Source organism: Amblyomma mixtum, chromosome 3 (genome assembly GCF_055824585.1).
Source record: "Amblyomma mixtum isolate Tamu chromosome 3, ASM5582458v1, whole genome shotgun sequence".
NCBI classification, from domain to species: Eukaryota; Metazoa; Arthropoda; class Arachnida; order Ixodida; family Ixodidae; genus Amblyomma; species Amblyomma mixtum.
In genome coordinates, this window is record NC_143014.1 from 89,909,083 (window position 1) to 89,933,914 (window position 24,832).

At 46.0% G+C, this 24,832-nt stretch overlaps 1 protein-coding gene across 5 annotated transcripts in view; it reads right to left on the reverse strand.

Moving 5' to 3' along the window:
- The window catches only part of LOC149350915 (dopamine receptor 2-like), a 240,260-nt gene that overhangs the window by 117,064 nt on the left and 98,364 nt on the right, over nt 1–24,832 (reverse strand). Inside the window, exon 2 of one of the 5 annotated variants that reach the window (XM_089580071.1) lies at nt 22,410–22,464. The exons of the other annotated variants lie outside the window; for them this stretch is intronic. The gene's annotated coding sequence lies outside the window, so the exon portion shown is untranslated. The remainder of the gene's footprint in view (nt 1–22,409; nt 22,465–24,832) is intronic. 5 annotated transcript variants of the gene reach the window in all.

A 24,832-nucleotide genomic window follows, 5' to 3' on the forward strand; every position in this document is an offset into this window, starting at 1 on the left:
AAGAAATGATACGCACCTTACGAACGATGAAAGAAATACACGCTCACTAAAATTTTTGCGAGCATTAAGGTGCTCTGCCATGACGACTGGAAATCTTTTTTGTTCACTTGTTAGTAAGCACCCAGTGCATTTTCAGCTCTTATGCGCAGTTGAGACGGTACAACATGTTGCTCTCAAACCACATCTCTCACCCCTACTCAAGTGAGGGCTACCTGCTTCTGACCGAAAAAAAAATTATACTCAACTTAGACTTGATTCTATATTTGCTGCTTCTCACTTACTCCACATGGGAACACTAAGCGCGGCTCTTAAACACCCCTCGTTAACGATACACTTGCTAGGTGTGAGAAGTTTTCGCTCTTTCAGCGCAAATGTACTGCTACAGGCTAGTGTGCAGCGTAGTCTTAGCACACTGGACACTGCACGATGAGGGTAGGAGCTGGACGATTGAAACGCACGCAGTCGTCGCCGAACTGTGCGTCTGTACGCTAATCTTTCTGCCGTTTTTTGTTGTTCTTATTCTATTATCTTCAGAAGCGTAAACAGCGACAGGAACTTTCAGCTGCATTTCAGCTCCCTGCACCTCGTTACCTCAGTTAAGTTCCTTCAAGGCCGAGGGGCCAGAACTTTTGACGGTGTAGTTGTCGGATCCGTTTAGATCTTGCTCTGATCCTACAAGTCGGTTATAGGAGGTCGTTACTCCACGACTACCGCGTGTCGCGCGCAAAGGCATGTCGCTACTCATGACCGCTAACTTCATTGTCAAGCCTGTGAGCGGAAAAAACTTGACGCGCATGTTGTTTGCGACGTTAATCACCACCACTAGTATCGACGAAAAACAACATATTGTGATGGGCAAAAATGTCGACTCAAGCGTACAATGTGCGACATGTTCCACGTATTTCAGCGATTACACGGTGTCTGTTCGGCTCAGAAGGTTCGGAAGCATGCTGGAAGGTATACGCTTGGCTGCACAGTATCTCGACACGGCAGCAGGACTGATTCGGAGAAGAGCGCCAGGATACACGGCCCCCGAAATGGCTGCCTGTGCCCGTCTGGCCGGTGTACACCTCTGGATTCAGCTTGTATGAGCTTCAGGTTCTCCGGGTATCCAACGCGTGGATGGTGTGGATTATTATGCGAAGCATATTACTAGAGCTATACTACAGCCCGTCAAGCGCGGCGGTGGAGCTACCATTGACCTTTAGCGTGACCACGTGACACCACGTGACAACATGACGTCACAGCAGAGGGGAGAGGGGCTGCAGGCTCGCGCGGTCGGCCGCGGCGGTGGAGGCTCCACATCAGAGGCGCTGCAGCTGACCACGTGACGCTACAGCAGTGGTATAAAGCTGAGCTTGCCTCGCTCTCCGGGCACTTACGAGGCGGCCAGGTGTTGGGATGCCGCCTAGAAGCAGGGCTGATTTGAACGAGAAGCGAAAGCTTCAGCGTGCCACAGAGACCGATGAAGAGTGGGATGAACGTCAACCAAGGAAAGCCATGTATTACCAAACCTAGCCATCAATATGCTTCGCATCTGACTAGGCTTAACCTTAGCTAAGCCTCAGCCAATTTTTTTGGCTGCTGGTGAAGTTAAAATGAATGCCATTTACCCAAGTGTGACGTCAGCAAGCTAAGCAGGCTGACCGCGCTTATGATGCGCTAATTTGTCAGTGTATTTGTCAGGACACGGAAAACAGCCACGGAAGTTCTCGAAGACAGTTCTAGGATGTGATCCCATGTCCTCCCCTGCTTAGAAACCGGCCAATAGAGACATTGTTTCTCGTGACGCCGCAAATTATTTACGACGCAAAACAAGCTACCGAAAGAAAGAAAACGAAAGTGTACTTATACTTGCACGTCAATGGCTCTTTTGCCTTTTAACTGTGGCTGCTAGAGAAAGGCTTTGCAGCCAAATAACCTTCTTTTCTACGTAGTGATTCCTGAATATTTTCTGAGGCCGGAGTGTTTAACATAGTAGTAATTAAGCACAAAAGCAATTGTCACGTAATCGTGAGCATAGTCCCGTTGAGAAAAAAGTAAGTCACATAGCCCGAGTAAAGTTTAGCTATACATTTAAGGTTGAACCACCCCGATATTTGTTCAAGCGTGGAGAACGCGCAAGTGCAGTTTAAGTGTGATTTCAATTAGAAAAGCTCAAGGATTGTGAAGAAGTGTTCAGAAATGCCGAGAAAAATACCGCCGCGTCCTAACGAAGTCAAAGTTAGCACAAATGTTTGGATCGACCGTATCGCGTTTTGATGGCCGTAAATGAGCACACTCAGGAACAAAACTTTCACAAGCAAATGACCGTAAAACTGAAATCAGACGACATCGGAACGAAATTTGAACGGTAAAAAGAAAGGGCGTCACGTCTTTACCTCGCTTTACTGAAGGCTTATTTCAAATGCAGCAAAGATCTGTGAGACTTACTTTGTCTCTCGCTATTACTTGCATTACTGTAGTGAAGTTCCAAAAAAATAAAGAAAAACAGCGTTTCGGAATCGTGAGTAGGGCAACACGTTCAGGGCAAGCCGCTCGCAAACAAATTCGGCTTGCTTCTTGGAGACGAGATATTGCGGCAGCACCGTTGTAGTCGCTCTCGCGAGTTTCCCACTAGGCGTAGAGAGAGGAGGAAGAGGAGGGAGAGCGGGGCGAAGAAGCTTCAAGAGGCCTGCCAAGCGCAGGAGAAATCGAAACCAGGGACCGTGCCAACTCTATGGCAGTGAGAGCCTCTAGGCAAACGTTACAAGTCCGCCGCAGCTGTCGCTGTTCGCGTAGCCCGTACGTAAGGCGCTCGCGGCTGCCTTTCGCAATAAAGAGAAAAACAGGTACAATCCCGGTAGCCGATTTCGCCGTACGGCGTGCGAGGGCATTCGCGTTCAACCCGCGGATGCTACAAAGCCTGCCCTGCGGCGTGTACCGGTGGCTGGCGTCTCGGTACCTGGACTGTGTGAGGCCACGGAACCGCACGTTAGTCGAACCGCTTTCTTTCTCGTTGGTCGGCCTACGGGGCTGTGGGAACAGGACTTCCACGACAGACTTTTAGTCTTGGAGCCAGTTAGCTCGACTTGGAGAACCATTTTTTACACCTCAGAGAAGTATGGAGAGAGTTAACGACCTGAATATTGGCGCTCCAAAACCTTTAGTTGGCCTTCGCATAAAAGGAAGAAGACAAAAAGAAAAAAAAGTGGCTCGCTTTTTTTCTTTACGTTTATCCCACTGGCCAGCACTTCTGAAAAAAAAAAGATTAAAAAAGGAGTACGAGAAATTGAGCAACAAAACGTGGGAGGGGCGAGGAAGAACAAACAAAAAGCAGGGACGAAAGGAAGGAGGGTGTACGTGAGTTGAGAAATAGAAGAGAGCAAGCATGCCGCCGTCTGCCGATAATGTCACCACCATGCCAAGTGCAGGCGCTATGCAAGCTCATATGCTCGTGGTGCGCCTGAACCGACTTACTGACAGCGAGCTCGTAGAGTCTGCAAGCGAGGAGTTCCTGTGCCGTTTATAATCGCTTGGGCACAAAAGAAAACTCCGTTATATTGCACCGTGAGCGCAGCATGCAGTTCATAGCGGTTTCGACGAAAATAGCGGATTGTGGAAAAGAGCAGTTGTACTTCTCCAACCTTAGTGTGAAGCTCATGGAGCCAAAAGACTGCCTGGCGTCATCTCCCAAGAACTGACGTCGTGTAAGGGAGCGTCCCGAAGTTGCACAATAACTGCTCACTTTGAAAATTTATATGCATTAGACTGCCTTGCTGTAGAGATATAATAGCATGAAATTAGAGCTAAAAACAGTAAGAGCTACGCGCAGTGAAAGAAGCCTTTGGTTTTAGGGTTATTTTCTGACAACCTGTGGATCGTTAGCAAATATCCTAGAACACTCTTCTCGAAGGTTATTTCTCATAGTAGTTACAGTCATTCCACTTCTTAAAAAACGCCCTATAATGGAATCATGTAACTACGGATAAGGATGTTGCGGTAAATTGGGGCTACTGAAGGCAGCGCAGAAGGCATCCTCTTTTTGTACTGATGCAAGGCAAAAATGGGACGTATGAACATCTGTGCACTTGCTCACTTTGCCAAATAAAGCAGACAGCTTCAGTGCGGAAAACGAAAAAACCTTTCTGTCACCTCATGCCAGCAGCACAAGTCGCAAGAGTAGTGCCCATACCGGGGCAAAAATTACCCAGCTACGCCTCAGCTGGTATATCGCCACTGCATCGACGGTCACCGAACAAGAACGAAAAAAAGGAAACTGAGCCAAATAACACGTTACTACACGCAGGAGAGAACCCACAATCACGCACGAAAGTGGGCGAACCCTTCCCGGCGACTTTTTCATGCTCGCATCCTCCTCCATCGCACAACTTCTGCGCATACCAGTTCAGAGATGGCTATTGGTCAGATTCTCTCAGATGTCAGGCAGCTACCATGGTCGCGGCCAATAAGCGGCGTAGCTTCGGCGGGTCAGGAAGCTCTGCCTCCATCGGTGGGGCCGACGGGGGAACGCCGACCTTTCAGCGTGCAAAATGAAACTAGAGGAGAGGGTAAGGCGCGAAGACGCTGAAATTCAAATTTTAACTACAGGTAACTCAGTTTCTACAAAGTGGAGGAAAAAAAAATTATGTTGAAGGATATTCATGAAGCGGAGTCCTTTAACATCAGAGGCATACCTGCACTTTATTAGAGCCCCCTTCTGAGCCCCTTTAAATATCATGCCACATCGCCTCAGAAACAGTACGCGAAATTTGTACTCTGCCCCTCCCCGACAAACTCCGGCGTAACCGAAAGAGCCAATTGAGCGACGTGCCTGTGTCGTACGGGCCCGTAGCAACACCTCTCGTCTACCGGTGGCTATTCCTCTCCTGTCGACTGAAGCGCGAAGCATTCGTGCCGCACGGCTCACACTTCCACTGTCACAGGAAGGTCCTAGACACTCAACGCTTAAATACTGAAGCGGGCACACGTAAATGTCACCATCAACAACTCCGTTTCAGCGTTAAATAAACAAAACAGCGACCCTGCTACTCCGCACTTGCTGGTTCCAATACGACGACAACCTCTTTGTGGCGCGATCCTTGCGCATTCATGACACTCTCGCGAACGTAAGCCCAGACTTTCCACAACGTATGCCTGTTTGGTCTTCTCCAAACACCGCGGAAGGAAACAAAAAGAGCCCGAACTTCGTTGTTTAAAGCGGAACGGCACCTTTACGCAACGGCTCGCTTCTTCGAGAGCTTTTCAGAGTGTAAATATTACGCTTAAAAGGGCTTTTCCGCCCTGCCAATTTGTCCATTGTGGTTGTGCCACCATGCCACGAGTGCAGAATCACCGCGAACGTGGAACCTCAGTTACGACAGCCGCTAAGCGCCTCCTGAGTTATCGTTGCTTTTCCCTCTGGAGTGCTTCCGTTTCTGTCGGCGCGTCCGCCGCGCGAACGGCTTATTAAAATTCGGGGCACGTTGCCCTTCATAAAAGACGGCTTTCGTGTTCTGGGAACAAGTGGGAATTAACAGCCTCCGCGAGCTCCGCTTCCTTTGACGCTGGTTTGCAGGGACTTCGTTGCGAATGGTTGAAAGGAGTGAAGAAATTCTGTGGATGATTGCTTGTCGTTGAAAAGCGCCCTGCGGATTTTTCGCAGAAGTGTCTTAGCGCCAGAGGCATCAGAGAACGAAAGCCGCGAGGATTCATGGAGAGCGCCTACTTTTACTTTGGAACGCCCACTAGCGCACAGTTTTCGCATGACTGTCTAAACAGCTTTCACCGTCGCTCGCGTAAGTCTTCTCGCGCCGCGTGCGACAATCTGGGCACTCAACGATGCCTCCAAAGCAGATGTGAAGCAAGTTGATGAACTCTGAAAACATCTATGCAAATTTTGTCGACCAGTTAATTATTCTGAAAGAGTGCGCCGAAGGAAGGTACATTGCTCCGCTCGATCAATCAAGCAGGTGCGACCAAAGAATCTCGAAAAGAAAATTATGAAATGATTCACTTGACATAAAATGTGAATCTCACCGAAACACGAATGGCACAGGTTTTGGTGTGATGAAATGATTGCTTGGTTATCACTCACCACTCTAAGAAAACGATATCAAAGCGCACATCGTTTCATGCCGTTCAGCTGTTATTGTTGCGTTTTTGCGTACACTTTTTAGTTGTCATATTCGGATTTAATTTGACGCTGAAAGCGCGTATAAATGCTCACAGAAGGGCCTGATAAGAGACGATGAGTTTGAGCGGCTTCTTGCGCGTACAGTCGTGCCGTAGTTGCCTATTATCGCGTCCGGTAAAAGGTGGGTGCACCTCGTGGACGTATACTCGCAGATGAATTCGTGCCGTCGCGACAGTTCAGACTGCCATTTGCGCGCTCAAAGCGTTCACACCACGGATGAGGACAACAGGCAGCAAGGCAGCCGGAGCCGACTAGCCCTAAAGAGTAGGGCTGCAAGAAACGCAACCATCAGGCGTGCTGGACGTTTCTGAGTCTTGCTGAAAACATGCGGAGGTCATGTTGCTGATTGTAAGTGACTAATCCTCATTTTCATAGACCTGCTCTATGAAAAAGAGGGAATACAGCTAATATGTCTGATTGTCAGACACTGCGCTCTGGTTTAGTTCTTCTCGTAGATGTTAGAGCATTAAAAAAAAGGAAAACAAGATGCGCTTTCATATATATTGGTTCGTGCCGACCAGAGGCTCGCATCAGTTGACGCCAATCGGTGACATCGTACCACGTGATTTGTCTGCCTCCTGGATCAGAGATCCGGCGTGTCATCCGGATCCGCTGTTGATGACAGCCTCAACTATAAAGGGTGTTTCACCTAAGATTTTACACACTTGTTTAAAGATAGTCTTTTTGAGTTAGAAGAGCTCCATTTTTCGGCACAGCATTGTCAGCAGTGCAGTACATCAGAATACAGCTAAAACATGCTAACTAACTAGCAGGCGGGTAAACTAATATTGAATAGTTAACGTTTTAACTGTTACACTTCGTCTCCTTAATTATTGAGAGGCATGTAGCCCACCATAAGTAATATCCATATCAGCTCTTATAATTTCAAAAACGCGATTACCCTCGGCGTTGTGGCCCAACAAATTTTGGCTACTTCGACGAGTTACGTGCACTGGGAGGTTGCTTTGCCTGCAAGCTTCTCGAAAGCGCATGTATTTTGGCGCGACGTCGCCAAAATTTGTTGAGCCACAGCGCGGAGGGCAACCGCGTTTTCGGAATTCTAAAAACTGATATGGATATTACTTACGGTGGATTACCCGTCTGTCAATAAATATGGAGCCTAAAAGTAATAGTTAAATGTTAACTATTCAATATTAGTTAACCAGTCTGCTGGTTAGCACGTCTTAGCTGTAGTCTGATGCGCTACACCGCTGGCAGTGCTGCGGCAAAAAAAAGAGCTCTTCTAATTCAAAAAGCCTATTTTTAAAAATTGTCTGAAGCCTTAGGTGAAACACCCGGTATAGTAAACATACCTAAACGCCGGTACGACCCGACGCATACAACCCAAAAGTGCATGTTCCTCACTGAGAAATCGATCCCTTTGAACAAAAAGTGACCAGGCAACGGTGTTTGCTCACCCATACAATGGAGCCCTTCGAGACCTTTTGGTCGTCTCGAAAGGTGAGCACAAGGGTTCTCCTTACCTTGCACAGATTTAGAGCTCAAGGAGGGCCATAAGTGCTCCTCTACACGGATAAGAAACAAACACCGTTGCCTGGTTACTTTTGAGGAACACGGTGACATAGCAGTACGAAAAGGAGCGCTCCGCCTGGCTCTCGGAAACCAAATTTATTTTTACGAGCATGGAACCTGAAAAAAAAAAAGACATTTTCGGGACCATTTCGAGGAAAACTACTCAGAAAGGAACAAAACGTGTTTCTCGCACTAATTCACAGCCATTAATAGTTAATTACATCCTGATAAGAAGTTTCATTTAATATTCTTTCTACCTGCACCTACTATACGGATCTCCTTCGCGAATCTTCATGATTGATTATCTAGTTTGTTTTCTCGCGATCACTAGGAATATCAAGCTCAGCTTTAGCTGGGAGCCTTTCCTTCCCATAGACAAACTGACCAGGCAGCAGTAATTTCTTTCTGAAATTACTGCTTTTTAAGTTCGTCTCACTTAACGTGTAGAACCCAATCATCAGAAAAAAGAACCGTCATTGATAGAACGAACCCACGCGTATTTGTGGGTTGAGTTTTTTTTCTTTGATGAAATAGAAAACGCAGCAGATATGAAAGATGCATGAAGTTTCTTATTTATACTTTGGTGTGAAAAAAATGTGAAGCAGTTTCTTTCGCTGGCGAAGCAAAAGTAGTCGTCACACTTCTTGCAGCGTGCATGGTTCCTTCAACAGAATGTGAGGAGTTTTCAAGTCTGCGCTCTTTTGACGAGGGGATGAGGGGCCGATTTTTTCGCATTTCTCCAAACTAGTTTGACAGGTTACTTTTTTTTTTCTTTGATAAACGCTCTCAAACGTGCGGGCTGGGCCGGAATACGTAAGATTATTGTCTTAGGGTTCAAAAAAAATTATTTATGCACGCATACGTTAGTGTGGGCTGGGCAAAAAAGGGTATAAGTAGAAAAATCAGGCCCCCGGACTCACCGTTGCAATATTTTGTTTGCACGCAGTACCTCGACGCGCTTTCGTACGAGACAGACGGTGCCAGCAAAAACGCGAACTGCCCGAGAAAAGTTCCCGCCAGCGCTAAACGTAATTGCAATCGAACGCAACCTTCCCCTCACAATAAAAAACAGGGAACAGCGAACTCATTAACTGGTGTGAAACAAGCATCTCGCCCTGCCTTTTCAATGAATTCCTGTGCTGTGTTTAATAAGCGCCGAACGAAGACTTTTCTCGGTGTTTTGCTTTGCACAATGAAAACTTTCATCGGGACAAATCGAAAGCTCCTAATCGAGTCGCTGAACATGACGTCAGTCAGTTTAGTTTGGACGGTGTCGATGCCCTCATTTTGTACCGATGTAAGACAGAAAATAAATCAAGAACTGCTCACAATCGTCCGTGCTTCTCTGTTTGAAAGCCACTATGCAGTCGTTCGCATTTGTATAAGAGGGCCCGCAATATCGAGACTTCGCGCGGTTCAGGTGCAGGAGAAAAACAAAGAACCTAGTTCTTTGTCATGTCAGGAGGGGGACAACAAAATATTTTTGACTTCATCTCTTGAAATCCACATCAAATACAGACGTACGACTGGGAAAGTCCATTCCTGATCTTTTCAACCGTCAATGAAAATTGATCCTTCAAAGAAACCATATCGTATAATGAAGACTTGTTTCCTCTCCTTTTGTGGATCTTATAAGCATTAGAAAAGAAAGCAGTGCACATTGCACAACTGTACTTATTTTGAGTGTTTCGAGTGTTTTCGCGCAGCATAAGTGCCTGAAAACTTTCCCGAATAAAACTTGAGCTCTTCTTCAATTTCCTTTCTCGTCAGTATGACAATCGGTGCGCTCGTGGTCGAAGCCCTTACTGTGATAGTACTGGGTAGATTTGTCTACCATTTGCTTGGTCAGTCTTCATTCGAGGATAGTTTGTACATGACTAGTGCGGTTCGCGCGGGCACTGCGCTCCTAATGCAGAACCACTGGTTCCAGTGCGAATTCTGGGCACGGAATGAGAGCGCGAATAAAGCGGAACTTGGCCGGAATGCGAGAAAGCAGAGCGCAGTTCGGCGGGAATTGCTGATTTTTCTTCGCGGGTGTCGTGGCCACAGTGTGGCATTCGTGGTCGCGTGCCGTTAACATTTAATGCCTCGAAAGGCCATGAAAACCTAATTTCGACAGGACCGCCACGGGCCGATATCGACGCCTGCCTACAGAGTGGCCTCGCCTTACTGGCGACCGGGGAGAGTATACGAGCGGGGCCGCAGAGATAAAAGCAGGCAACACTACGCGACCTCAGTCTCGGCAGGTATAAGGGCTGTCCGCGCCTTCCAGCGCGTTGGGGCGGGAAGCTGGCATGGCTCCCTTTGATTTCCACGGGCGCACCAGTGTGCACTGGCTCTAAGCTTTCGATGGTCCTCCATCTGCGCTCTTGAACTCATCTATTATGGAGAGCCTAGGCCGCAGAAAAAAGCCGCCCGGTAGCTCAATTATGCAGCACAATGATCACGCTCACTTGATGAAGAGGCGTTGACGAGCCACGGTGCTTTGTCGATGAACGTGTTCCACCTGATCGACCTAGGCGCGGCGGTACCTGGCCGTGCGACCACGCACGATCAATGAAGACGTTGAAAGGCACGGGAACGCTTTCAGCCAGATGGAAAGATGAGCTGCGGAAGAATGGGGTGGCGGCGACTACCGGAACTTACCTGCCCAGCAATTAGTGAGAGCCGATGCTGAAGTGTGGAGTGGCACATTGCAGAATAACTTGGGTGCCCCTTAACGACATCAAGGGTGAAAAAGAAAACTAGCGAAGACGGAAGCGGAAAACTCAGCGAAAACGGAAAACTGGTTGAATGGAATGACAATTATTAACGTTTTTCATCTCTGTGTAAGTCAGACATATGCATCTGAGTTGCCGCACAAGCTCTTTCGTAGCTTCCTAACATGACTATATTCACTATAAGCCAAAAGGGTTTAACGCATTTTTTTAGGTTAAGTCACGAAGTAGTCCGAACAGACCAAAAATGGCTTTGTAGGTGTTCGTCCTCCAAAATTTTGGGCTTCATTCACAATGTTTCTTGCATCGAAAGGGGCAGAATCGCTTAGTTTTCGGTACATGTGTTAGCTTTAATCTGTTCTGTTGCACTAGCCGCTCAGGATATCCAAGAGAACATCAATCTGGTGGCATGTATAGTGGTTAACGAGCAGACAGGCGCCGCCCATTTACGAACGAACGGCGACATAGGAGCGAAGACGCGCTAGTAGTTTTGGGAATCTCGGGTGATGCTCCCAAGCGTTTTCTCACACAAGCCCAGTCAATGACTGACATGAACTTTCATATTTTCATATTTTAGAAGCTTGATTAGATTATCACATAGTGAACACTGGTGAATAAGCACTAGCAGCGCGCAGGCGCATTACGCAGCGCTCCCAGGTAAGAGGACAGAAAGTAGTGGGAGAAGAAAAGCAAGGAGTTAAAAAACATAATTCGGCACGGGTTGAAGATCCCAGGGAAAATAAAATGCGCAGACGATCATACAGTGTGACACAACATAAATGCGTTAGCAGTATTGGTTGTAAATTCCCCTTTTGCGTTGGTCGTCTTCGCATTGCTACTTTGATGTTGATTTCGTGGTTGCTGCCTCGTTCCTCTCCTGCGCGGATTTCTGGATGGTGGAGGCTCGTAAGTGGGAAATGAATGTACCCTGGGTGGTCTCCTGCGCTTGGGATGTGAGGCCACATGGGCACACGCCTCTGTGATCACAAGCGGGCGCACGCACCGACCACGGCGTTTTTCGTCGAAAGAGGACTATACTGCTAACGCAGTAAAAAGAGAAGGAGTGTAGAAGATGGCGAGCCGTGCACGGAAGAGAAATGTGGAGCAAAAGCTCTACAACAAGCGTGACCTCATTAGAATATGACACAGAGCAGTGCATAGAAGAATGCCTTCAGGGATGATGATCGCACAGCCACCGTCCGACGATTCCATTCTCCAGCATCGCGTGACTTTAAGAGCGGTCAGGTACACGGCACAGTGCTTATCTTGAAGTGCACCAAAGACAATTAAAGCTTATATGCACGCTGAATTGTCACGTCTCATCCACAGCTATCCCACGCAGGGCTGTTGGCTGTACTCATGACGTTAATTTGTTTCGCCGGTTTCTGTATTAAAGTTCGTAACTGAACAAAAAAGCATTGCTAACTGAAAACTTTGCTTTTCGAAACTACGCCACGAAATTAAACCACTGCCGTTTCAGTGTGCATGACGTACTTCAGCAAAAAAGGGAAGTGGAATCAGACAGCACGGTGCCCTCCCTCATACGGATTCATCCACAGAATTGCTAGGTTGTCCTTTTAGCAGTGGCCAATCGCCGGAACGACTGACACAATGCACGCAGCATTACTGCCATTGCCGAGCTAACAGTCACTTTGACTGGCCTTGATATAAAATGCTCAGTTAATAAACGCAGAACTACGAAGTCAAAGAGAGCTGTGGGAACGTTGGGACGGATTTTGGAAGTTGAAACTCAAGTTTATTTTATTTTCCGACGATATTATACCTAGAACGCGTACTTCTTTCCAGCGTCGCTAGCAGCTGCAGACGGAGATTCGCATTCTCAGTATTAGCTTGGCCGGAAAGCTCTTAAAAAGCTCTGATTCTGTGGCCAAATTTTTGCCTCTGTCGCAGTATTTTACGGCTGAACTGAAAGCTAATGCATTACAGGCCAGGGCTGTTGTAAAGAACTTCAATCGATTCTTACCGCTGCACTATGCAGACGATGGAATTGCCCGCCGGCAAGACGAGTTAGGCGCTTCAGATTAGGATTCTGAGGGTTCGCCTTCAAGCACCGAACGAGACGCTCGATGCAGCTTCTTGGCACGCTTCTAAATCGCTCCCTCGAAATGCCCGAGGCTCTAGGACTGGTTTAAACTAATGCGCCGGTGTTTATAGCTTTCGCAGGCCGTGCGTAGTAAACAAAGGTTCTGCTTTGTCAACGGTTTTTTAATCGCGAATTCACGTAAGAAGTCTCCATTTGTCGCTCCAGAACTGAGAATTCCAAGTAAAACTTTAAATCCGCGTAACTTACAGAAAAGATATGCTAACAACCTCGACAATAATTTCAGAAGCGGACAGGAGCGTAAAACCATGGGAGTTTTCGCAACCGCCTAGCCTCTGCAGGCTGCTTTCGAGTACTGCGAACCAGAGCGCGAGATTCTGGTTGGCAGCACAACGCTAAAAACACCATGAAAAGTAGACATCACGAGCGCTAAAGCACTCGACACAATTTCACTATTTCGACTAGTTGCATGCACTGGAGGGGTTGCTTTGCTTGTATACTTTTCGAAAGCGCATGTATTTTGGCACGATGTAGCCAAAATTTGTACGGCCCCAACGGCCAGGGTAATCGCGTTTTCTAATTCTAAAAACTGATACAGGTATCAATGACGACCTACTACAAATCTTTAAGTGCAACCAGGTGCCTAACTGTAGTAGTTAAAAAGTTAATTATCAGTAACTAGTTAACCAGCTAAGTAGTTAACTTTGTTCACCTGTTTTCTGATGTCCGCCAACGAGGGTAATATTTTGCTGCAGAAGTCGCCTTCACCTCTCAGAAAGCCTAGTTTTAAACATTCTTGTTCACCTTCGCTGAAACTGTATATGCGGTTTTAGCATGTTGACAGTTAATTAAAAATGCGCTTTCGTTCTAACAAACAGGCAGTCCTAGAAAACACATTTGCAGCAGACTTCAAGCTGCCGCAGAAGAGTTTAGTGCTCGAAATTGCGATTAGGGGAACAGTCAAAACAATTCCTTTTCCGCCGTCCTTCCGTTCATCATAACTACTAGCAGGTAGACAACCACCACCCTACGACCAGGCTTCACTCAGCCTGCTAAACTCATTGATGGAAGAAAACAGCGTTCTTAGTAGTAGTCCAGGATACTTCAAAGCAGATAGGAGCCTCATTTAAGCGTTGGCCTTGTGAATAGAGCTTGGAGGTGCTGGGTTCGATCCCCAGCGCCGCCGGTTGCCCATCAGTTTTCTAATGGGTGGAAGATTTTCCTAGCCAGGTACTCGGATCTTATGGGGTGAAATACTCAGGAAAATTATGGGGCACTTAATTACATCACGTGGGGAGAATGCGATACCACAGGACCGGCAAGTGCGTCTTGGGTATCTCCGAGTCTGTACAGTTGAGATTTCGGCGCCTGACAGATTCACGAGGAAAGTTGAAACAAGAAGTTCTGTTCTAAATCGCACGCAGATTGGAACGCGACCAGTTGTGCATCTATGCGACAATTTGTAGGCCCCCACTCCTTGCGCCAGATACGACACACCGGGCAAGATGGCGGGTCCTCTCTCGAAGTGAATATACAAGTTAAACCAAGTATTACGCATGTTAGGGAATTTCCAATTTGCTGACGTCGCTTTCGGTCGTCACGTACTGTTTGGTGACGCGTCTCCCGGTTAGGTGTCCTTGTTACGTCAACAAATTCTTGACCAAGGAGGTAATTTCACGACAGCGCAGGGTTTTCTTATGGATCGGGCCTCTAATACTATCGTATTAGAAGGGTCTCAGGCCAAGCCATTGCGCCGACGGGTCATCGATTCGTTCCGCCGTCGAATAACTTAACTCTGCCTGGTGGTGTAAAGCCCATTCGTGGCCCCTTAGTAAGCTGAATAACTGAATTTAATATTTTTAATGTGCGAAAAACATAGTGAGTGCGAAAAATTGTTATTCGTGACATATTTGTAAGTATGTTCATAGTTTTAGTCCAAGCATACTTAGAAAGCATTCGTTGTGGCGTTTAAGTAGAGGGACAAAATGTCTCAATGAAATCAATACATTTTGTTCGAAATAAGTTGTTAGCACAGCCTGTTGTTGCCAAGGAAGTGGGTGATGTTGAAGAGGAAAATTCTGTATTGTCCGCACTTCTAGACACTAACAAAGCCCATATTTTTTTTTACTTTAAACATGTACAGCCAATCTACCAAAGGTTGCAAACCCCTGTGCTCTCGGGAGCCATATCTTATTAATTTAATCAATGTGGCTGATTAATCAACTCAGTGTTTCATCGTTTGTGATAGTGATTCCGGTGAGGCTGCTTTCATTTAACGACTAGAGGTTAATGCATTCAAGTTTCCATCTTGAGAAGTCCCAAGTTTTCAAAGCCCGATGTGTTCAAGAAAAGGATGAGAGAAAAACAAAATGAAGTCAATAGTACATTCTCCATATCACATATTTCCACCGGCGCTTCACAGTTTTTATGCTGTGAAGCGGAATTGCATAAAGTGTCAAAAACAGGAAAATATAGCATATTCTGAGCGTATTTAGCACGACAGCTTGAGCTCAGGCTACCAAACAAAATGACAGGCTCTTGCAAGGCTCGAAGTCATATGAAAGGGTTTGCAAGAATTGTGTCGAACTCATTGCTACTATGGCTCCTTCAAAAATAAGTGCCTCAGCGTTTGCCAAGTATGGAATCGATTTTGTCAAGTCAGCGGCGCTCAAGATATCATTATTTGCTCAACTGCGAGAACTAATTTGACGCTTGACTGAGTGCAGACGGCAAATCGTGCATTTATTACTTTCAGCAGCGCACTTGACCTTCAGCGAGTTTTAGCACATGAAAATAAGAATAAAACCTAGCCTATGTAGGTTCAGCAGCAACGTTGGAAAATGATATCCTAAGCAATAAAACTGGGCGCGCGGTAGCCTACAAAAGTTCTGTGGGCTCTGAGCAATACGACAAGCAATATTCCGCTTTGATATCAAGCTTTTTGACGTACGCTTTTCTCGTGTGAAGACCCGAGTGTGGTTAGTTTTGAAGCTGAACTACAGCTTGCTTTACTAACGCGCTAGCATTAGAAAGATCTCTGCAAGCGGCCCACCAGGCTATGAAAGAACTTAGTATGCTACCTGTACGAACTTAGGTAATGCCTCCGATATAACGTGCGCTAGCGCACCACCTCGGATATAACAAACTGCGGTGTGTCAGCTGCTGATAAAACGAACGTCTGGCTGCCAACGCATTCAGACGATGCACTGAGGATTTTCTCTCTCCAAATTGTGCAAATTTACGGCGCTGTTGTTTCTTTAAATTGACTTGCTGCACCTGAATAGCTGCCACGAAAAAATGGTAAGTATACATGAAGTGCTCAGTCGCACACGCACAAATAAGTAAAATAGTCACATCTAGGCTCTCGCGCACGCTTGGTCAATATAACAGGCGTTACGAATATATGCGCGACTTTTCTCTAATTTACCCACCAGAAATTTATGGATTACGAATTGTGCAAGGCTTCATGCGCGTCACACGGTAGAGCAACTAAGAAAGGAACCCACGGAGAGAAACTCGAGCTAGATCCTTATATAACCATTGCTGAGGAAATGGTGTTCTATACGGTAATGCGAGACCAATCTCGTTCTTTGGGTACTAGCTTTAGTAATTTAAATTCCTAGTCTGCGCTGTGGTATTTTGAAGGTGCGAACGTTTCCCAAGGACTTTTAATCTTTCAGTGCTTCTGGCAAAAGCTCAGAAGAACCTTCTTAAAGTGGTTTCTTACTCCTAGATCTCTCTGTAAGCTGCTTCATAGGCTGCTTAGGGCGCACTTTGAAAGCTGTTCCTCCAGAATGGCATTGCGAAGACGTGGTATCCAAAATGAGAGAAAAAACTGAAAAGCAAATCAGTAGATTGCAAATATTACTGATTTTCAACGAAAAGGCAACGAAAAGAAACAGTAGCGCGCAAAGGTAGTCTTAAAAGATTTGAACCTCAAAAAAGCCCATTACATGACTGTATTTCTTAAAAATGCTTTTACCGACCCATTCAGGTGCCCAACTTCCATTGGTGGCTAACAACTGTGACATAAAAGCTGCAAGCAACGTTAGTCGTCGGCTCCAATACCAAAGCTGCAACTGACGAATGGCAAAGAGGCGAGAGAATGGTGAGTAGTCAGTTAAAGCGGCACTGTTGCGAATGCCTCTGAGGGCAGACGCGGCATAGTGCATGGAAATTTGAGGAAAGATAAGCTGCCCGCCTTTTCTTCTCCTCTCTTTCTCTCTCTGTTTCTCAGGAAAGTAGAACACCGGTCCAGTTCGTGCAGATTCATGTTTATAGAGCACAATTACTTAAATTTTGGTGCTCGAGCTTAAACGGACACGGTTGTTCCAAACCAACATGAAACCCTTCAGCAAGGCGCCTTGCATAGCCCACGGTACTGCTGCGGTACGCGCCACTAGCGCTCTGTTACGACTTTTTCGAAAGAGCGGGAGCAGGTTGGGCGTTCTTGATTGTTATACTAGCTCCTAATATAGCTCTTGCCTTGCGTCACGGTTATGCCCTATTGTCAACCTGCTGACTTCCATATGGCCATTCAGCGTCCCTGCACTTTATGTCAACGCCGCATAAGGTGCAACTAATTCTGACTGCTCCTTGCATTCTTTTCTCTCAGTGCTTTTACATATTCTTGAGACTGTGGTACTGAATTCGAAAACCCTATCATTAATCTAGCTTAAACCGCAGCTTCTAGCTCCAGTCAGCTTCATCGCAAACTGGGAGCGTTTCCTACCCTACCTTTTACGCTAAGTACGTCGTACACCCCACGAGCCGGTCGTAAAACACAGATGTCCTCTGAAGTGTGTTCTCCCCGCCTTCCATCGGATGCAGCGAGGCATCTGCTTAAACCCCGCACTCCGGCAACCAAGAATATGGACGGAGAGGAGCCATTTTTTGTTCCTTAGGGGAGTCATTGCGCTGCCTTAGCTGGCGCTCCTCTCTAAGCTCCCCCTCCACGTTAATTAACTGCTAGTCACCTCCCCCAATTTTCCATCAAAGTGGCCGCTTCGCTCCAGCCGTGCTCGCTTTCCATTCTTGAGAGTTTACGCCATCGCTGTGCCTCTTGTCAGGTTGGCCGAAGAGTGAAGTGAACGCATCTCGAAAGAGCTCGGGGCGCGGGCTTTGCTAGCGACGTATACATAAGCTCAGAGTAGAATCACATCTAAATACGCGCATAAGCGCGGTTGCGTTCGATAACTTTTGCGGGAAGATAGAAATAATTTTACAGTAAACAAAAGGAAAACATGATTGCGACTCTCTCTGCTCTTAAAGAACTATTATTCCTGGAGCGTTAGGACATGGAAACCTTTTCGTTAAGTGACTTTTGGTTGTGGTCCTTTGAATTACAGTAAAAACCAGTTCAGTCCATGTATGTTTTCGAGTATTTGCTGTAAAACTTTTTAAGGCGGAAGCCTTTAATGTCTCATCGTTGTAAGCAGCAGTTGTCGACAGAAAATGTCACGCTTTTCAATTGGTGGAAACGGTCGTGACGTCACAGTGCGCAAATTTCAAACGGGGCCAATTGTACTTCGGCTAGTAACCATGCAACCAATTGAAGGGATCGTATAGTGATGCTCCAAGTAAGCGGGACTGAGCTTAGTTAATTGCTTAATTACCCAGCTAGCCTAATTAGCTTTACTAGTCAGGCCATATAAACAAATAAAACTGATTAAGAAATTGGTCGAGCTCAGGAATCCAACCCCGGTCTTCGGCGTGAGAGACGAGCATGCTATCCACTCCGCCATGCCAGCTCGGTGGTTTGGAATGAACAAAGGCGCGTCTAGTGAATACGGTGTCTTCACTCACTCTCATCCTCCTCCATTCCCTTCCGGTGAGGTTTAGGTGTCCACCGACAAATGAGAGACAGATACATTTCCTTTCCTCAAAAACCAATTTACCGACGAGCGAGGCGTAGAACCGAATGGGCGATGGCGTTCTATGAACTCCTTGGCAGCGTTGCAAGACGCTGTCGCGTTCCACTCTTAGGGGCGAAGCTTAACATCTTAACCACACATCAGTGACCACCCTTTAGGTCAAAAAAGTGCCCCCCTGAATTTTGTGACACAGTCACTGCGTAATTTCCTTTCTTCAAATACAATTTTCATTTTCTTCATTACGGCTCCTCTTTATCGATCTTCTTTCACTCCCACTTCCTCCCTTCCTCTACGGTGCGGTTCAGGTGTCCACCGAGATGACAGAGAATTACTGCGCCATTTCCTTTCCTCAAAAAGCGTTGCGTTCAAAGGGCAAGGCATCGCGCCGAACGGGTGGTGGCGTTCCGTGGTCTCCCTGGCAGCGCTACAACTCGCTGTCGCGTTCCGCTCCTAAAGGCGAAGCTTAAGCGGTATTAATAAGCAGTTAATTAGTATTCAGGCATTAATCAGTAATTAAGCATTAATTAGTGATTTGTCATCACTTAGTAATCAGTAGTCAATTACATGTGACGCCACCAGTGCCGCAGAAACAGCGAAGGTGGTGCGGAAAACGCTTCCGCCTCTACCCACTTTAGAGAGTCAAAGTGCCCCCTGAATTTTTTACGCCTCTTAGATAAACTAGGTTTTAGATAGACTAGGTCTTAAATAGACGCGTTTTAGATAGGCGTCTTAGACGTTCAGTAGCCATATCCTATCACCAATGCCTTATAACTGATTACGCAGATTTTGTTGCCTCAAATCTACTGTTCGTTATTTCGAATGGCTTTGCTCACTAATGCCAAGCTTGGGGCTGTCTAGAAGGAGTAAAGTTATAATTATATCGTACGAAAATTAGTCGATTACCAAGCTGCTCAGCCATTGGCGCAGAATGCGGCCTATAATTTGACAATAAATAGGGGTGAAAGCGTCACCTTTATACGCTACAGATGGCGAACATATCAATAGGGAGTTCAAAATCGGCCTGTTTTTTCTTTTATGTAATGCCCTTTATTTAATCCAAATAAAAGATGTCTGCAATGTAGCACTTAGATATAAATTTGCCCAAGAATTGTACCTTTCTTTACAAATAAATTGCTAATCCTCCCTCTTTCATTAAAACGCAAGAACTGCGGTTCTGTATTTGTAATGAAGTTTGCTAAACGAAAGGCCGCACACACCTAGGAGAAAAATACCATGTCCAGTGCTATGCGTCCAATACTGCGTCCAGTGCTATGTGTCCCAGCACGGACGCTGCTGCATAAGATTTAAACAAGTGATTCGTAAAAATGCGTTCACCCCTATAACGAATGCTCCATATGCCTAAGGAAACCTCATCGCATAGAGGAATTATGCACGTAGCGAGTGAAATGGAAAGCTCGCTTCTCAATGGTAAGAGAACCGCCTGGAAGGCTGAGAAAATCTCATTGTTTGCCGTTACTTCAGAGAGGAACTTTAACAATGTCGCTATTGTATTCATGGAAAGAGGTCACTTTACCCTTCCACCGAAGAGACGAGAAACTTTGTGACAGAGAGGAAAAACTACTCGTCCTAAGGAAAGCCTCATTTACTTTGCAGCGACTCTCTTTTCGATCAGAATACGACCGCAGAATCAGAGTTGAAAGATTTGTGCTTTATGTAACGTTTTCTTTGAAAAGTCCACAAGTCGAACAATGGGGCAGTGAACTTCGCGTCAACGTTGTAACATAGTGAGGGAAACGGCACGGGTATCCATAGCTGATAGACTTTTTCAGGAATATTTGATTTGGAGGCAAGGATATAATGCTAGACGTGTATGTGGCCTATATACAGAAGAAAATGTTGTATCTAACAGTCATTTGCTCAACTCGACAATGGGCAAGAATTTGGGGAAACTGCAAACGCAAAAAAAAACTTTTTTTTTTTTGCAAACAGGGCATTCAGTCTACTGCATTTATGTACTCAGCGTCCAGCGTTAACCCCGTAGCCTTTAGAGCCAGCAAGTGCGAAGATTTTTTCCACATTAAACTGCAGTGAAGTACGGTTGGCGTCTTGCTTTTAGGTTCCTTCAATGCAAATGTAGGCCACTGTCATTCTATTAGGCGCCGTCATAAATGAAGTATATTCTTGTTTTTTTTTTTTTCACATTGTCTGCAATTAGTACAGCTCTTCGTATAGTAGACGTTTGGCATTTTTTATTCCTTTGCAGGCCTAATTCCATCCACTACGCTGTATCCTAATTCTATACAGGATATGTTGTGAACTGAAGTCACTGTTTGAGGTAAACAAAGCAACTGGTGCGGCACGTGACCATGAATAGGCATGAAGAACAACGGTCCCGGCCTTGTCGACGTTGTGGTAGCGGTCACGGGACGTCGTCATAGCAACAACGTACAGCACGGTGGTGTAAGCGTAGCTGCGCAGGGTAAAAACTACCGATCTAAAAATGCGCACCGCAGGTTATGCTTCATGTGACGATTAAGATTAGCTGAAGAGAAAACGCTATTCATTGTTTACAAGAGAAAAGCCCGATCATGAACGCAACCACCACGATTGATTCCTCGCTACGGTAGCAGTACTCCAGTCTCCGGACACTGCCATATTGATGAGCGCCAAACAGGAAAAAAAAAAAAAGACCAAACCTCCCTATTTCGACTCTAAGGTCGCAACAACTCCCGTATTCATCGAGCGCCCGAGACAAATACGTTACAAGGTCTGAACCTTGACAAACGAGCAGTTTCCCGAAGTAGCGCATTGGTACCATTTTGCTAGCCGTCTTTCGTCCGGTACGCGTCGCGTTTTATTCTTGTCATGAACCAATCAATTTCATGAAATTCGAAAAAGCGCTACCTGTTTTCGGCGCAACCGTTGCAGTTAGCCGCTGTTGTTTTCGTTCAGAGGACTTGAGGGCCGTCATAAAATTTTCACGTTACATGCACGCTTTTTCACGTTCTCTGTTTCCAGTTCGCAAGTTCAACAAAAAATATACATTCCAGAGTTTTCTGCTGCATTGTGCTCCAAAAACGTTACTTAGCCTCCTGTGAAATTGGGCAGCCAGGTTATTTCTTTCGTTTACTCTCTGCATGACACGAAAAAGACGCTTATTATTGCTAACTTAGCTATTCCCGAATCGGTGTTGATCGGAACAAAGGCGAACAAAGGCACTGCGTTTTTTTTTCCGTGCTTAGTATAAAGGAGCTCATTTTATGTCAACTTCCTTACTGACAAGGTTCATGACTCTTATTCTTTTGTGATGGCAGTTCTACGGAGCAGTCTGCGGCACATGAAAGGAACAATAAAGGCATACAGTTGTGATTGGAACAAAGCGGCTCACCACCTATGCGGGGTGTTTATTAATATTTTAGCCAACTAAATAAAATTGCTGTTCCGTGTGAAGCTGTTATCGGTAAGCCATGAAGAGACCACTCTACACAATGCGGGTTATATTTTATTCTGGCCCACCGGCTACTTACCTACGCAAATGGAGTAAATCTCATTAGCGTAGGAAGCGGTATTTTCAAAGCTCGTTTCAGCTTTAGAAAACTACTCGCGAAATGTACTCAAATTCATGCATAGTCGTCGGTTTGAGCATATGCTGACTGAAAGGGACGTTGCAGAGTCCACTGATGTTCTTCGTTGCAATGAACTGCGATCACATCAGCTTTGCTGAGCTAAATTAGCACTTCAGTGAAAGACTTTTGATGAAAATTTGATTTCGCTGTTTTCTCCTCCTGAACCTACATTACATGCAGCACTGCTGGCTAAGCCGCAGCTCTCTGCACTGGTTTTCATTTTTTGTACATCGTGCATTTTCCCCCGGCTGTCAGCTTGGTGTGCAGAAAATCCTAGATCAAAGCAGCGGAAAAAACTTCCGCAAACGGGGTTCCGTCAAAACAGCGCTCTAGAACGCCTCAAAACCTCGGGCTACTCACCCGGCCTCAAGTCAGCATGCTCTAGGCTGCCGTTTGGAAGGCCATCAGTCTGCCTGTTTTTACAAAATTCAACCAGAGGACTTCAGTACTTCAGTGATTTACCTGGGCTTCAGAGATAGACCAGGTGCATGCGAGGTTGAAACTTTCACTTCAAGATCTGCGGGAAAAATGAAACGGCGCAAATTGCTGATATTGCCGCAGAGCTTCGTAACTTTAATTTGTTAGTGCTCAAGGTCGCCGGCACGCGGATTTATCACTTCGCTTGTGACACTATCACTCTGCTCGTGACAAGTCGTACGTCAATATACACTCCCCACTGCCTGAACTCGATGTGGCGCCAGTTTTCCCGATATTTGCACCAAATTTGTGGCGCAACCGTTTGTAGTACAGCGTTCCGAATGATGTCATACGATTTCTCGTTGGATATAGCTTACACTTGCTATCCAAGTTGGAGGCCAGCTTACGACAGGGATTCGAACCAACGACATATTCACCTTCAATCATAGCCTTCCCAGAATTTCGTATCAAAACTGTGATGCAATCGTTCGTCGTGCAGCATTTCGGGTGGTGTCATACGCATGCGCGTGTGTATGGGCGGTGTCATACATCGCGCAATCAACACGCAAACCCAAACTCGTAAGAGGGTTTCAAATTGGGCTAGTTGGTAGTTAACATGGTCAAACATAATTGCGCTTTTGAAGAGACGGGACAAAACAGGGACGACACAAACTCTCGGGCGCCCGAGAGTTTGTGTCGTCCCTGTTTTGTCCCGTCTTTTCAAAAGCGCAATTATGTTTGACCATACAAACTCGTAGAAAAGAGCTTTAATGCATGTGCAAACATTACGCGCAAACAATGCACCAAGGGACAATAATGCTTTCGCATTCCCGCACGTAAGCAGTCTGAAGTGTCTCTGTCAAATTTTCCGTGCCACTAGACAACATGCATCTAAACTTGCATCATTTTTGAGAAAAAATTAATTGCGGACGTTGATAAGGAAGTAGAGTGCTGAGTCCCACAGGAAGCTGCTTTAGAGGCATACTGAGCTGAAAGCATCAGCGATGGGGTATTTATTTGAAGTTGGCGAGCACAAACAAAAGGAAAGTAAATCAACTTAAGGTCATACAACAACAAAAAAAAAAAGGGAAGCAGGACGCGTACGGAGCCTCATCGCGAGAAGCACGAGCACCAGACTTTGTCATGGCGACGCGATGATGGAAAGTCAAGTATTTTATTGAAACGCGTGCTTGCCGGAGCGAATTCCCCATTATGCCCCTCGTTTCTTCTTATGCAGTAAACTGTAAGGTTTACAGCCCGACTCTCCGTGCCTTTTTTTTTTTTTGAACTAGGAGGGCTCATCAGTTCAGGGAGAACACACTTTGGTTCGTTCCTGAGTGCGCGCAAAAAACAGTGCACTTCTTTTTTCTGATTGAAAGCTAGGCTTTTTATCGCCGTACGTCTCTCTGCTCTCCCACTGTTTGCGATGTTGGCGAGGATGTAGTTTCTACAGAGAAAGAAATTATACATTTCGATAAGACCAGTTGAAAAAGTTTTGGACTGAGCAGCTAATAGATTTCCAGGTAATTTTACCTCCAGTTTTCTGAACCTGCGTACATTCTGTCCATCCTCCTGTATTTCAATATCACGTTAAAAGTGAGGCAGGTAGATCAAAAAATAAATCGCGTTTAAGTGTATTTTCATTTTTATTGCTTACAAGACATCCAGGCCTGCATGAAAGCGCATAAGTTTTTTTTTCTTTTGAGCACTAGTTCGGGAATATATACCAGTTGAGCACCACCAAATATGGTTGTAAACTGTTGTGTTGGTGATTTTTTTTGTAGAGGGGGGGGGGGGGGGGGGGGGAGTTCTCCAAGATGGTATAATGGATGTACGGTACATCACTTCATAGAGCTAGAAACGACATTGGGTGCAGAGTTCACCAGAGAGGCGTGGACAGCATTTTCTGAATCGATCCAATGTGACCGCCCCACGTACGCGCCGCTGTAATGTCCCACGCGGTTCAGAGCCACGGTCGGCGTTCGTTTGCGCATAAGCCCGGTAAATCGACAGATTGTTTGCATGTGCGACTGAATTTACTAGTGACTGCGCTCTATCGGGAAAAGAAGTTTAAACATAACTTTGTTTTCAGAGTGTGAGCAGGAAAACCGGCTTTTCATATACGAAAAACACCGCTGTTGATTACAAAATATCACTGAGCCTACGTCTGTGATTATGAACAAGTTCTTGCTTCGGCGTGACATTCCTGGCTACCTGTGCTGACAAATACAATACCTGTAGCGTGGTAGCCACGCTCAGTTGCTGTGCTGAAAGAAGACGACGACCCCGAGGTATGAAGATCGCTTTCTGGCTGAACGCTGGGCCAGGACTGTTTTCGGACACCGTAAGTGACCCTGATTGAGCTGAGCCACAACCCTCGCACATACTCTATGAAGTTTGTCATGCACCGCTCGTCATTTCTATTCAGAACACATATTTTCTCATCTAAAAAAATATCCAGGCCTTAA